This window comes from Oncorhynchus keta, chromosome 4 (genome assembly GCF_023373465.1).
Source record: "Oncorhynchus keta strain PuntledgeMale-10-30-2019 chromosome 4, Oket_V2, whole genome shotgun sequence".
In the NCBI taxonomy this organism is placed as follows: domain Eukaryota; kingdom Metazoa; phylum Chordata; class Actinopteri; order Salmoniformes; family Salmonidae; genus Oncorhynchus; species Oncorhynchus keta.
Window position 1 is genome coordinate 45,361,597 of NC_068424.1, and position 14,920 is coordinate 45,376,516.

General features: G+C 43.5%; 1 pseudogene; it reads right to left on the reverse strand.

Annotated features, from left to right (window-relative positions):
- Window positions 1-386: 386 nt before the first annotated feature.
- On the reverse strand, window positions 387-12,040 carry LOC118384009 (rod cGMP-specific 3',5'-cyclic phosphodiesterase subunit alpha-like; annotated as a pseudogene).
- Between the last annotated feature and the right edge of the window lie 2,880 nt (window positions 12,041-14,920).

Consider the following 14,920-nt stretch of genomic DNA (forward strand, 5'->3'; position numbering starts at 1 on the left):
GTGACCAAAACATCAGCCAGGAAGCATAGGAACTGAGAAGTGGTCTGTGATCACCACCTGCAGAACCACTCCTTTATTGGAGGTGTCTTGCTAATTGCCAATAATTTCCACCTGTTGTCTATTCCATTTGCACAACAGCATGTGAAATATATTGTCAATCAGTGTTGCTTCGTAAGTGGACAGTTTGATTTCACAGAAGTGTGATTGACTTGGAGTTACATGTGTTGTTTAAGTGTTCCCTTTATTTTTTTGAGCAGTGTATGTTTAGCCATTGGAAATGATACCCACCCACTTTATTCTAACCGAATTCCATATTTCTAAGTCAATTTTATATTGCCTAATCAACGAGGACAATCAGTTCATTGTAAATTCCACTAAAATGCCTAAGTATTCACATTCATTGCACAGGAATAGGCTGTGTTTGACATTGTCCACACCCTGCTCCATCCTGTGGATCCTGTAGCCTGATACAATTCCTTCCATATATAGGCCAGTGTACAGCACAGTGCAGTATACTGTAAAGCTATGCTAGGCTAATGTTAATCAGCTCTTGTAAATCGATATCGGGTACAGGGACTGACATTTGGTGCTGAGAAGAATAGTCACTTTGGTCCAGGACTGGGGACTCTCTAGTCTAGTTGACAACACAGGTCTTTGACTGGGAGGCTGCTTCGGCTGCACTTCCTGTGTGAGAGATGGAACAACACAGGGTTAGAGTACAGGGTCCGTATTCACAAAGCGTCACAGACTAGAAGCGCTGATCTGAGATCAGGTCCTCCCTGTCCATATACTCGTATTCATTATGATCTAAAACTGATCCTAGATCAGCACTCCTACTCTGAGAAGCTTTATGAATATGGGCCCTGATCTCACATTGATTAAATGTAATTAGCCCCAGAGCATAAGCTATACATTGTTTGAAACAGAGATAGTCTGCCATGTTTGGATTCCCCCCCAAATAGCTGCTCTTAGTAGTTTCCTCCATGTCTGAAGAGGACGTTTGGGGCATCTCTTAATGATATGGTCATTACTATGAGTGAGGTTCTTCACCAATGTTATAAATTCCATTGTGTAATAAATGTCAACAGTCTTAATCCCTGGTCTTTCCTGTGTCTGCCTGTGTGTCTCTTGGTGCTGTGTGTGTGTTTGTCCTTGTGTGTGTTTTACCCTGCTTGGCTGCGGTGGTGGCGACGGCTACCTCCTCTTTGGCCGCCTCCAGAGCGGCCAGCTTGGCTTCGTGCACCTCCTTCAGAGCATTCCACTCCCTTCTGTTGATCAGCAGGCGGTCCAGCATGGGAGTAATCTCCACCTGGAAACGAGAGAACTCCTAGAGGAGGTGGGGGGAGATGGGGAGGAGGTGGGAGGGGGGAGAAAAGGGGAAGAAGGAGAGGTGTGAGACAAGAGGGAGGTAGATGAGGAGGGAGGGAAAACATTCAGTTCAAAATACTATTTAGATATATTTTGCTTGGTCTTCAGTGCCATCTAGTAGTTATTGATTCATAATAGAGATGCAGGGACTAAACTTGTACACAAAAGCACAGACAAAATCGATGAAACCAAACTGCATCTTGGGAAGATCAGCTGATTTGGTCCTGTCCATCCTTAGCTGGGGGGAAAAATATGAATCATGGGATTAGTAGTGCAAATGTACTGAAACAACAACTGGGCTCTACTTACTCCAGCTTAAGCAATCAAATAAACCTAAACTAAAATGTCCCATTCTGACACAAATGCTCTTAAACTCCTAGGGAGCTGTCTGGGTAAAACGGTGTGAGTCAGGATATGGTCCAGTTGACTGGGCCGTGGTGACCGCTCTTTCTGACTCAATGTATTACATAACAGGCAGTACATCACCACATGCCCAATGGGAATGCTCTCTCCCTCTCCCTCCCTCCATGCAGTTCTTACAATAGGCTGCTGCTCCAGCCCCGTCCTCTCCAGGTCACCCTGCTCCCAGAACTCTGCAGCCACAGACAGCGCTACCTGCAGGCCCACACAGGAATGGTCACACTTAACACTGATTACGAAACTTACAGTATGATGATGTCCATAGCAACAAGAGTGCATTTGTTTGTGCACTCTTGTTAGTACGGAAATATTCTATTAAGATTTCATAGATACTGTAGTATGAAAGGCCTGCTCCTGATGCACTCCAGACCTCACGAGCAAAATGCCATTACAGAAAGGATATTCCACATTCCGCTCACATCCTCTGCTGAGGGCAACAGTGTACAGTAGTTCTGCAGTTACTATGCTGCCATATGAGAATAGCAGCAGGACTTCATTCTTCAAACATCTGTGTTAAATCCCCCATGTCCACCAGACATATGTGTTTTGTTTTGCCGGATGTCTAGCCTGCATTTTCCGTACTTGACGTATAGGAAAGCTAAGGCTAGCTTTGTCAAACAGAAATGTGCATCCTGTAGCACTAATTCCAAAATTAGTTTTGGGACACTGTAAAGTCCATGGAGAATAAGAGCACCTCCTCCCAGCTGCCCACTGCACTGAGGATAGGAAACACTGGTACCACCGATAAATCTACAATAATCTATCATTTCAATAAGCATTTGTCTATGGCTGGCCGTGCTTTCCACCTGGCTACCCCTACCCCGGCCAATTTTTCAGCACCCCCTGCAGCAACTTGCCCAAGCCCCCCCGCTTCTCCTTCACCCAAATCCAGACAACTGATGTTCTGAAAGAGCTGCAAAATCTGGATCCCTACAAATCAGCTGGGCTAGACATTTTGGACCCTCTCTTTCTAAAAATATTGAAATTGTTGCAACCCCTATTACTAGCCTATTCAAACTCTTTCGTATCGTCTGAGATCCCCAAAGATTGGAAAGCTGCCGTGGTCATCCCCCTCTTCAAAGGGGGAGACACTCTAGACCCAAACTGTTATAGACCCAAACTGTTATAGACCTACAGTATATCCACCTCATCCCCATATTATTACTTACCCTCTTGCTCTTTTGCACCCCAGTATCTGTACTTGCACATCATCATCTGAACATCTATCACTTCAGTGTTAACGCTAAATTGCTATTATTTCACCTCTATGGCCTATTTATTGCCTTACCTCCCTACTCTTCTACATTTGCACACACTGTACATAGATTTTTCTATTGTGTTATTGACTGTACGTTTGTTTATGTGTAACTCTGTGTTGTTGTTTTTGTCGCACTGCTTTGCTTTATCTTGGCCAGGTCGCAGTTGTAAATGAGAACTCAACTTGCCTACCTGGTTTTAAATAAATGTAAAATATTTTATTTTTTAAATATATGCTTCACTTTTCAACTAAATAAAAGCTAGCTAGTTGGAGTCTGTGTTTGTACTTCCGTTTGTACCACCTCAAGGTAAAGCAACGCAAGAGTGGAAAATACTGAACGCATGCAGTACACAGAGCGCAACGCAGCTTTGGGAACTACTCCATTGACAATGAATGTCTTTTGCCGGAAAACACAGAGTTTGATGCATTTGGTGGACATGAGGCATTACCTTGCTCTGGATCTCCCATGGTTTGGCGACAGCAGACAGATCACAGGCCGTCATCATCACAGCCCTGACTATGTAGAGGACAGATAGAGTGTGTTACAGTTCGAAGGTCTGTAGGAAAAGCAGTTGTACAATTATTTTCTCCACACCTTAGTGAAAACATAATTGATGACGGATTGTGTTTTAAGTCTAATGTGGTCTTGGACCTGTAGCCAAAGACATCCATAGTTTATCTTTGTCTTAGTTTTTGTCCTGTCTTAGTTTTGTCTTTGTTTCTGCCCTGTTACCATGACTCAGGATGCCGCCCAAATGGTACCCTATTCCCTGTATCTATTCCCTATATAGTCCATTACTTTTGACCATGGCCGATAAGGTTCTGTGCACTATGTAGGGAATAGGGTGCCATTTGGGACAAACAGACCATCTCCCTGCTCTCAGGTATGTACTGTATGTGCACAGTTGGTAGAGCATGGCGCTTGTAACGCCAGGGTAGTGGGTTCGATTCCCGGGACCACCCATATGTAGAATGTATGCACACATGACTGTAAGTCGCTTTGGATAAAAGCGTCTGCTAAATGGCATATATTATTATTATTATTATATTATTATTATGGGGACATGAATTTAAAAGTTATTTGAGAAATACAGCGGTACCCACTCACTTGAAGTAGAGAGCGAGGTCGGTGGCGATGGTGGCGATGTCCATCAGATGTATGACATGCTCATGCTGAGCACGACTTAGATTCGGACAAATATTTAAGGCCTGAAAACAGGTACCAAGATAATACTTATGTTATCACATTCAAACTTAACATGTACTGTTGAATCTGGGAATACCAACACATATGTATAATATATCAAATGTATGAATAAGCAATAACAAACAAAGTCCTAGGATAATTCACATATTCCAATTCCTGGAGGGAAGTATGAAGCCGCTGCCTGCCACAGTTCATGGTTCGGTGATATTGTGAACACTGAAAGTTGCCTAATTATCTGATGGCTGGTGGGCAGATTCTCCCAGGCACATTCTGTGCCATCAGAACTGCATCATTCACAGTCTAGCTTCTCCAAGGGAGAAACTACCCCTCTCAGGTCAGAACCTAGAGAGGCTCAGGCAGCATCCCAAAAAGAATCCTATTCATTATATAGCGCACTACTTTTAACTGGAGCCCTATGGGCTCTGGTCAAAACTAGTGCACTATGTACAGATAGGGCGCCATTTGGGAGGCAACCTCACTCACAAGATCTCTCAGCAGGGTCTTCCCAATCTCCAGATGGTGTCTCTCCAAGATGGAGGAGCCGTGGAGCTTGGCAAGAGGTTTTCCAGATCTGACAAACACAGGAGGAGGGAGAGGAATTTTGAGATCGATTGCAAAGATAGATTAGCCATTGGTAAGTAACGACTCATTGCTTTCTCAGTTGCTGTCTCTACACTTTTCCAGGTACATGTATCACTGTAGGCAGCAGACCTGCGTTCAAATAGTATTGGTTTTCCTTCAAATACTTAAGCTACGCTTGATTGAACTTACTCTAGCTTACTCTGGTACTCTAGACAGGCTCAAATCAAACATTCAAAGTATTTGAATGACAACAAACACTATTTGAACACAGTCATTCCATTACTTCACCTGGTGTAGGTTGTTTGTGCCTCTGTGGTCGATATCGTGGTATAAGCCGGCTGTTACCATGGCCATGGTCTCTAGGTCTGTGTAGTAACGCTTCAGGTCACCTGTCTAATGCAACGATACAGAAAGTTAGGTCACATGTCTAATGACACAAGAAATTAGGTTAGGGCCAGGATACCTGGAGCTTCCCCCAGGAGCAGTACGGAGCCACACCTGTGCCTCTTATTAATGTCCTTGCAGTGACACCCTCTCCACCCCCACGCCCCTCCCAGCCTGCTCCTATGGAGACGCCTGGCTCTGTAGGCCTCATTAGAACCAATGAAGCATGGACCCACCGAGCTACACAGCCACGCAGGGCCGCTGATAATGAGCCTGACGCTCCTCTCTGCTCCTCCTCCCTCTGCGAGTTATGAGGAATTTACTGTGATTATACATTATAGGGACACTGCAGCGAGAGGAAGGGTCACGCTAGGATGACTCGTTACATTACATGGAAGGAGGGTATTGGTGTCAGGAGGTTCACAGTGCAGTAAAGATAGACTCTTACACCTGGCCACCACAGCTTAAAGATGTATTACATGTATCAACTGTCACGGTATCATCATCCATGGTATATGTGTACGGTAATGTAGGTTATGTTTTTATCCCTGAGGGTTTGTGTAATGTAAGGCTTAATACGTCCCAAAGGGCACCCTTTTCCCTATAGAGTGCACTACAAGTAATACAAGTACCTGAGGAATAGGGTGCAATTTGGGACTCCTCTTTTTGTAATAGAATGCTGGTTAGCTGTAGATGAGAGAAGGTACTCACCATGAGCAGAGTGAACATGGTCTGGCCCACGTTGAAGCCACGGTTCCAGTTGTGGTAGGTGATCTGCCTGTAGCCCTTACTCAGGGAGTAACAGAACCTGGTGAGGGTCTGAGAGGAACATACATAGGGATAGTTATGGGTCAGCTAGTTATAGCAGAAACACATATCCTAAAGCCAATGTAACCAGGGTAGCGAACATCTTCTACATCGGGATCCTATCAAATCATTAACTATAACCAGCATAAACTGTCATGATTTAGTTATTAAAAGTTAATCATGCAATTGTTACGAATGAAATGTATAGCGTTGCTTTATTACACATTATTGAGCAGAACTATGCATCTGTAATGGAAGAAACGTGACTTGGTAACAGTAGGAACAAGAGACTCTTGCCAAGATGCTTCTTCCTCAGAGATGTCTCACCTCGCGGGGGACGTGGAACTTGTCCACCACACCAAACTCGTAGTACATCTTAATGCCTAACATGACCAGGTCTAAATGACAGAAGTCACAGAAGTGAAACTTAAAGATCTCCGACTTGGTAGAGGGCGGTAGAACTTCAGACTGTATGGAAACAGGGAAACAAAGTGCATTATGTAGACTACCAAGGCAGCTAGCCAGACAGCCAGCCAGCCAGTCAGCCAGCCAGTCAGCCAGTCAGCCAGACAAGAGGCAAATAGAAAATAAATGGAAGTTGGAATAGTTGTTTACCAGGAGTGCTTCTAGGTCAGCCTCCTCACACTCATGAGGCTCCTTTCCATCCCTCTAAAAGCAAATAACACCAAAAGTGTTCACCTAGGATGACATAAAGCTATATCAATCCATTTCTGGATTCCCTGAAAACCACTGTTCTTTTTCTGTAAAAAGTTATTTGTTTAAATCTCACAGATGGTAACTAACATTCCGCCATTGATTGATTACCCCGTATCTAGTATGGCAGGCTATTTACCATGTTATACATTTGTTTTTCACCACCTGTGTGTGAATAACTTGACTTTACCCACCAGGAGATTCTGGGTCTCATTCGTCCTGCACTTGATGTGGTACAGCACCATGTCCTGGAAGATGTCCTTCAAGTTCTCCCCGGCTTGTTCCACTTGTCATAGGCATCTGTGTTGAGCACAGACCAGCCAAGGAACTGGGTAAGAGACTGCAATGACCAACGATAGAGTTAGACTATTGTATTTCAGACCTTGGTTCACAAAATCAGTATACACAGGCACTATCAAACGGGATTTGAGAGGGGGATGTGGTACAATAACGATAGGGAAGCTATATTTTAAAATGGATTACTGTAACTTACAATGTTATTGATTCATATTTCAAAGGCTCTATAAAGTTATATTATGTGTTAGCTGGCACTATCCCTAATGTAAGAGTGGATGAGAGGAGAGGAGAGTAGAGGAGGAGGCTTGACTCCAACCAATAAATAATGCAGATGCTGTCAATGGCCTGTGTTTATTTATACAGCGGTGACTCAGTATCTTCGCTCTACTTCCCCCTCAGTAACACTTGAGAGTAGCATACCTCCATTAAAGTTGCATCCTGCTCGTCAAAGGGTTTCCCATCTTTCCTGAGGTCGAAGGTGGCCACTGCAACTATTTCTTCCTTCTGGGACAGCACCTTCTTAATGGTCAAGCCAGATGTATCTACAGGCCCTTTCTGAACAGGGCAAGGAAACAGGAACCATCTCACCTCAATGGCTTTGCATTGGGTTCACAGCAGTACAAAAACAATATTTGACGACTTGAACCTGACATCCTTGACTTTGAACGTGTTCGTCCTCAGCGATGCATGACTTGGAACTAAAATTTGAAATACTTTGTATGGATAAGTCATTGCCAAATGCTGGAAATAGCAGTATCAATCTACTACAATGATACTCCACCTGGCCACAGGACTATAGCCCCTTCAGTAGCAGAGATAATATCTGTTTTAATTGATGCATTCACTCTCTAAGATCTGACGTCGACCCTGTTTGTGACAGGTGTCGGCATGCTACTGCTTTAGTGATACATACGTTTTGGTCTTGCCCTTCACTACATAACTATCTGTCTGCCATCTTTAATACCATATCTAAAGTACTACAGGTACCTTTTGCTCCTACTGCCATAACATCATTATTTGTTGGCAAGAAGGTTGATTTTACTTCGGGGGAAATCACCCTCTCCTCCTCATTTTGCGTGGAATAAAAATGTCTTACACTTTAGTAAATTGGAGAAGATATACCCTACGGGGTTCTATCGAAGGTGGTAGCCTTTCTTTAACTATGTAGAGACAATGCAATTTCCCTCTACTCCACTGCAAACTGCCTAGCCTAGTTTTGTATTTAATTTATGTACCTTTGTTTGGGTTTAATATTAGACTGACTTACTATTATAATTGTTCTATTCATTTTGAAGACTAGCTGTGTTTAAAACGTTGTTGTTGTTGTTGTTGTTGTTTATTACATGTTTTGTTATGAAAATGTTACTTAAGAATTTCATATTCTTGTATGGCCAAAAATACATTCATACATCCTTCAAAAAGCATTTTTACATGGTATATTTTAATGTATAAAATCACATGTGCAATATTCTGTATTTCAATCATTGTTTACACTGGAACTGTGAAGAAATACCAACACAAATAGTTACAAAAAACAACTACAACAACAATTATTTGTGCATTTGACAGCACTGGGCTAATCAGACAGAGATCTGATCTTACTTGGACGCTGAAGAAGTAATCCTGGGCTGCATTCATAATGTTACAGATCTGGAGGGGAGAAGAGGAAATATGGAAGAGAGGAGAGGATGATCATGGTCACTCAGATGAAAAGCACTGCACGATTAATTACAATATCCACAAAATTGCAATTATCCATCATTTCAGTGCAAGAGTACGTTTCATTTCCAGGCTGTGTGCGTTTGACAGCTGCGTAATTAACTATAATGACTATCTGGTTGTCTGGTGCCCATGGATACCATGTACAGGGAAGAGAAGACATGGGCTGCATCTGGGAATGGCACACTACCATCCCTATGCACCCTGGTCATAAGTACTACAGTACTACATATTGAACAGGGTGCCATTTTGGATGCATTCATTCTTCAGTAAGTAAGGGAAGGCTTCTCAGCTCACCAGTCCCTTCTTAGCCACGTAGGTGGGGCAGGCCACTGGCAAGAGCCCAGGGGTCCGGAGCGGGGTTCCTGACAAGAATGGGGGAGGTGGAGACAAGAACATGATACTATTACTTCAAAGTTCCAAGAAAATAAGTTTATAGGTGTGTAATTTCAAAAAGTACCAAATCAACTTCATTAATACATGCCCCAAATGTAATTTTGTGTGTAAAAGCTGCACATAAATATGATAAGATAATGTCCTGGTCTATAATTTGATGTTCTACATCATTGAGGAAATTACTCACAGTATAACTTTCGAGGTAAAATGTAGTCAATCACTTTGTAGAAGTTTACTTCCTGGAGATAAATGAGTTGCATGTCATTAGAATCAGATTGTATGAGTTGATGTATGAATACATAATTGGACACAGCAGTGTATGGACTCTGTACAGGTGATTTGTCTACTGTACTGTTTAGTCACTAGTCAGTCACTCTGCCATCAGGAGTGTCTCTCAATATCTGTGATCTCCTCAAACACTTTACTGGCAGACCAGAGCAGGACCTATAAGGATGGGAGGAGGTGTAGTTATGGAGTCAAGCAGGAAAAGCATATCATTTAGTAATAAAGAAATATAAGCAGGCCTCATCATCAATTTAATCTGGAGAGGTCTTACCTGTCCCATTCTGGTCTCACAATTGTGATGGTAGCTCAGATGGAACACTCTTAGGATCAAGTTCACATAGTTGAGATACTTCAACAGAGTCTGTAAAGTGCAAAAACATCTAAATTCAGTCTTACTTACTTACAGAAATGCAGTGATGCATTTCTGAGCTTAATCTTTCAACATAAGCAGGCTGAGGGTCAGCGGCAGACTGGCTGGTTCATTCTTTGCCCAGTGGGCCTGTCTAACCTGGGTTTTTTGCACAAAATTACAATTATTTGGCTAATAATGTAGGCCGCAAGGAGGGGGTGTCCAATGTGGGGGCCTCAAGTAAAATACTGGGCTGGTGTGTTAGAGATGCCAGGGACGATTCTTGGTCCCAGTCCACAGCTGCTGAGGGGAGTGGGTAGGGTTCACAGCTATCATAGCAGTCACCATATCCTTGCCGCTCATGATGGGGGCAGCCAGGACACTTTTGTTCTGATATTCTTGGATCTGGTCCACAAAGTCACTGTAGTGGCTGCTCTGAGGGGGTAATCCAGAGAAAGGTTTTTAGAACTAATAAACAAGCATCTGTCAATGTGCTGCATCTTGTTACATTGAATTGTTACTTTTGATCATAAATCCATTGTTGAGATCATTTAACTTGCATGTCACAGTGAATCCCTAGAGCAAACGTTGCTAAAAACATAATACGATTTTATGGAGACTCATATTAATCCAAGAATAAATGAATTCACTGTCATATCTAACGATAAGAACGGTTTGTTCTCTCAGTGTCATTGTGAGCTATTCTTGACTGGAGAATATGTATCATGATGAAAAACATCTGGATTAAAAGGAAAGGACATTACAGGTGACTTTGAATAGAATGAAGGCGAGATCTCTTGCAATTACACTAACTTGGGGAAAATGGCTTTGAGCTATGACCTTTAGAAATAATCCAGGATCGCTCTAATTCAGCTGAGATTAAAGGGCTTTATCCCCTGCAGGCCCAGTAACACCCAGCAGCCATGCCTCCCTGCACAACCGATTGCCGTGGCAATCCCACACCACACTTACATATCGCAGTAATGTTGGTTCTGTCTTTCACTAGGGAAAAGGAAGACACAGAGCTCGAACCATCCTCCCCCTAATTACCATAAATAATTCTGCCAACTATACCAGGGTGAACTGAGCAGTCTCTCTCAGGGGTTGGACACTCTGTAATCCTTGATATCAGTTGAGTAATCATATGTCTCTATTTCACAAAACAATGCTACCTTTGAGAAGGTCTATTGACAGGAAAACATGTCTAATCATGATGATACTTTGGCTATATTACTTTGTTATTATTTGATAAAGGATATATTATCTGTGAGTGTTGGTGAATAACAAGGTTCTAGATGTGGATACTAAGAATGTATCTGTAATCAAAGGCACTGCATGGTTTAATATGAAAACAGCAAACACATCACTCATTTTAATACAGGTAGGGACAATGATGGCCGTCCACTGAGTTTAAGTAGTAACGTGACAAACGTATAAAGTATGAAAATAAGCTTGGCAATCATTTTCAAATGTTAAAAGTATTGGCTCTAATAAAAATTGACCTGGCTTTAAGGGAATTAGTATTACAAATGTGATGGCCTTATGCTGCCATCTAGAGGCAGTAGGCAAGTAGGCCTCTGAATCTGTCAGTACTAATGCTCACATCTATATAGTGGAATGCAATACTTCATGTTCACTACATTGCATAGAAATAAACATGTCCAATTGTATGAGATAACACAAACTGGGAGATCAACTGTAAAGTGGCGATTAGGTTCATACCTGTATTGGGAATGTAATTTTTTAAATCGCAAGGTTTCTCCACAATTGAGCTAATCTCTTTATATGTTTACCTGTGAGACATCTGGAATGTTAACAGTCTTCTTAGTGGTGATCACATGGCCCACGATGCCAATGTCCATGGGAAAGACTATCTCACTATCCGGCTGGACCAGGCACTCCTCCAGGGTGGCGTCCTTGTGCACGTCTCGTGGCCAGCCGTGCCGTTACGCATCCGGTACATGAACAGGCTCATCTTCTCTGACCGAAAACATGAAGCTGAGATGTTTCGTGAAATTCAAGCCTTCTCCATCTGGTGGTTGTCCTGCAGGTCTCTGACCATGTCAAATATGATCTCACTCTCTTCCACCATGTTCAGCTCATGGAAGCTGCTGATATTCACTTGGGAAGTCAAGTTGTCTTGAAAAAGGTTAGAGATGACCTTCGGGCGGAACTTGCCGTCATAGTATTGCTTGGCGAAGTCAGGGTTGCTGTCGAGAAACTTCTCCGCCACATCCTTGTCCACGGCTGCCATTTCTCAGTTGCTGTGTGTGGTGTGTGTATCCTCCTTCTCCTCAGAGAGTACCTAAACTGACTGCAGGTAGTTGAGAAGAAATTAGCAGGATGGTTTTAAATGTGTGTTGATAAGCCTGCATCCAATTATACATTGAGATTATAATACGCTATGTTATGTTCACATGTTGCCAGACCTGGAATTTGTCTCCTCAATGAATAACCTTTTGTAGGCCTACAGTACTCCTGGGTGTCACGGCAATCGTTCAAGGAAGACCAAGGTGCAGTGTGGAGAGCATACATTTTCTTTTATTTAGTGAAATGTTGTTGCTGGCTCCGGACTGGGGACCCTCGCTGGAGGCTCCGGACTGGAGGCCGTCGCTGGAGGCTCCGGACTGGAGGCCGTCGCTGGAGGCTCCGGACTGGAGGCCGTCGCTGGAGGCTCCGGACTGGAGAGCGTCTCTGGAGGCTTCGTGCCATGGATAATCACAGGAGGCTTTGTGCCATGGATCATCACTGGAGGTTTCGTGCCATGGATCATCACTGGAGGTTTTGTGCCATGGATCATCACTAGAGAGAGGAGACGTATGGGCAGCCTGGTGAGCCCTCTGGCAGCTCCACACACCAGGCTGCCCATACGTCTGGGGAGACATACAGGAGGCCTGGTTCTTGGAGCAGTCACAGGACACACCAGGCTGGGAGACATACTGGAGGCTTGGTTCTTGGCGGAGGCACCGGATACACTGGGCCGTGGAGGCGCACTGGAGGTCTCGAGCGCAGAGCCTGCACAACCCGTCCTGGCTGGATGGTTATCTTCGCCCTGCAAATGCGGGGTGCTGGCACAGGACGCACTGGGCTGTGCAGACGCACCGGAGACGCAGTGCACAGAGCCGGCGCAGGATATCCTGGGCCCGAAGAGACGCACTGGAGACCAGGCGCGCTGAGCCGGCACCATCCGCCCTGCCTGGATGCTCATCCTAGCCCGGCAGATGCGGGGAGCTGGGATGTAGCACACCGGGCTGTGAATGCGCACGGAATACACCGTGCGCTCCACCGCATAACACTGTGCCTGACCAGTACCGCTTCTCCCCACGGTAAGAACGGGGAGTTGTCTCAGGTCTCCAACCTGACTCAGCCAATCTCCCGTGTGCCTCCCCCAAAAATGTTTGGGGCTGCCTCTCGTGCCTACTTCGTTGCCGTGACTCCTGGTATCGTTGTCTTCCTCCCTTGCCACTTCCGCCTGTTTCCATGGCATGGTCTTGTCCCCTGCCATAACCTGCTCCCATGTCCAAGATGTCCTCCACTCTCTCTTCTCCCGGGCCCAGGATCCATGCTCCTCCTGGCCATGCTGATTGGTCCTTTGTTCGTGGGAAGTTCTGTCACGGCTGTCGTTCAAGGAAGACCAAGGTGCATCGTTGTGAGTGTACATTTTATTTTATTTAGTAAAATGTCACCAACAAAACAAGAAATAACAAAAACGACGGTGACGGCTATAGTACCCCTAACAAAGATAACTCCCACAATGACAAAAGGGAATAAAGGCTGCCTAAGTATGATTCCCAATCAGAGACAACGATAGACAGCTGTTCCTAATTGAGAACAATACCCGGCCAAAACATAGAAATACAAAAACATAGAAAACAGTACATAGAAATGCCCACCCAAATCACACCCTGACCAAACCAAATAGAGACATAAAAAGGCTTTCTAAGGTCAGGGCGTGACACTGGGTGTACAGAAAGTCCTACGGTAAATATCTTAAAATGTCGTGAAAATAATTTGTAGCCTACTGTGCTTTACAATAACTATTTTACTCACAGACTGAGTAGAAAAATTATCATGGCACTAAAAGCAATAAACAGTGGTAGAATGATTTGAACTGGTTTAGTGTATCACCCTCCTGCAGCTGACTTAATAAACAATGTTATTAAATGTTGAAATGAGATGGAGTGTGACCTACCAAGCTCTTAAGTTCAAATATTTCCCAGAGTGTGAGTTTACAGCCTGTGTAACATGCTTGCCTAATGAAAACCTTACACTAAGTCTTGAGTTTTGGCAATGACAAATATGACAATATTTGTGTCAAATACTCCTGACCTATATTTTCTGTCAGCCTGCAGGCTGCATGTCCTGTGCTGTAGTGCAGGGGTTTTCAAACTGGAGTCCATGGCCTTCCAAGTGTCAGCGGATGTAGTGTTTTATTTTAGAATTACACTTTTTCTTTGGTGGTGGTGGGGGGTTATGGGAAAATAATTATTTTATGAATATCACTAGCTGTAAGAGATTACCATTGTGGATACCATTGTAATGTTCTTGCGTCCAGTATGAAGGAAGTATTAGTGCAATGACTGGAAGTCTACAGGAACAATTAGCATTCTAGCTGTTCCTGTTCAGCCGACTCTGGGGAAGTAGATAAAGGGCTTCATTGTCAAAACTCTCTCTTTAATATGAAGGAAATTGCAGTAATTGGACATAATTACAGTTTTTTTTTCTGTATTAAAAATTAGGCAGGGCATGTAGAGTAAGTGGTCATTTTCGGGATGGAAAAACAGTACTTTCAGTTGAGTGTCAACTTAAATGACCAAAACCAGATAGAAAGCATACATAAAATATATTGATCAAATAAAATAAAATCTAGACAGTCAGGGAGAATCAAAAACAGGTATTCATGGCACATGCCCATTGATTTTCTTATAATGTTTGAGCTGAGGAACACAGCATTAGCCCTGGCAAAATGCGTAGAATTGCAGAACATTTGCTTGTCTGACAACTCTATACCAAACTGTGTAGAATTGCTGGAAATTTGCATAAAAATAGCAACATTTTCTCACAGCTTCATGGAAGAATTTCACTGGTTTGCCTGGGCAAGAAAAGTTTGAAAACCCCTGCTGTAGTGTATAGC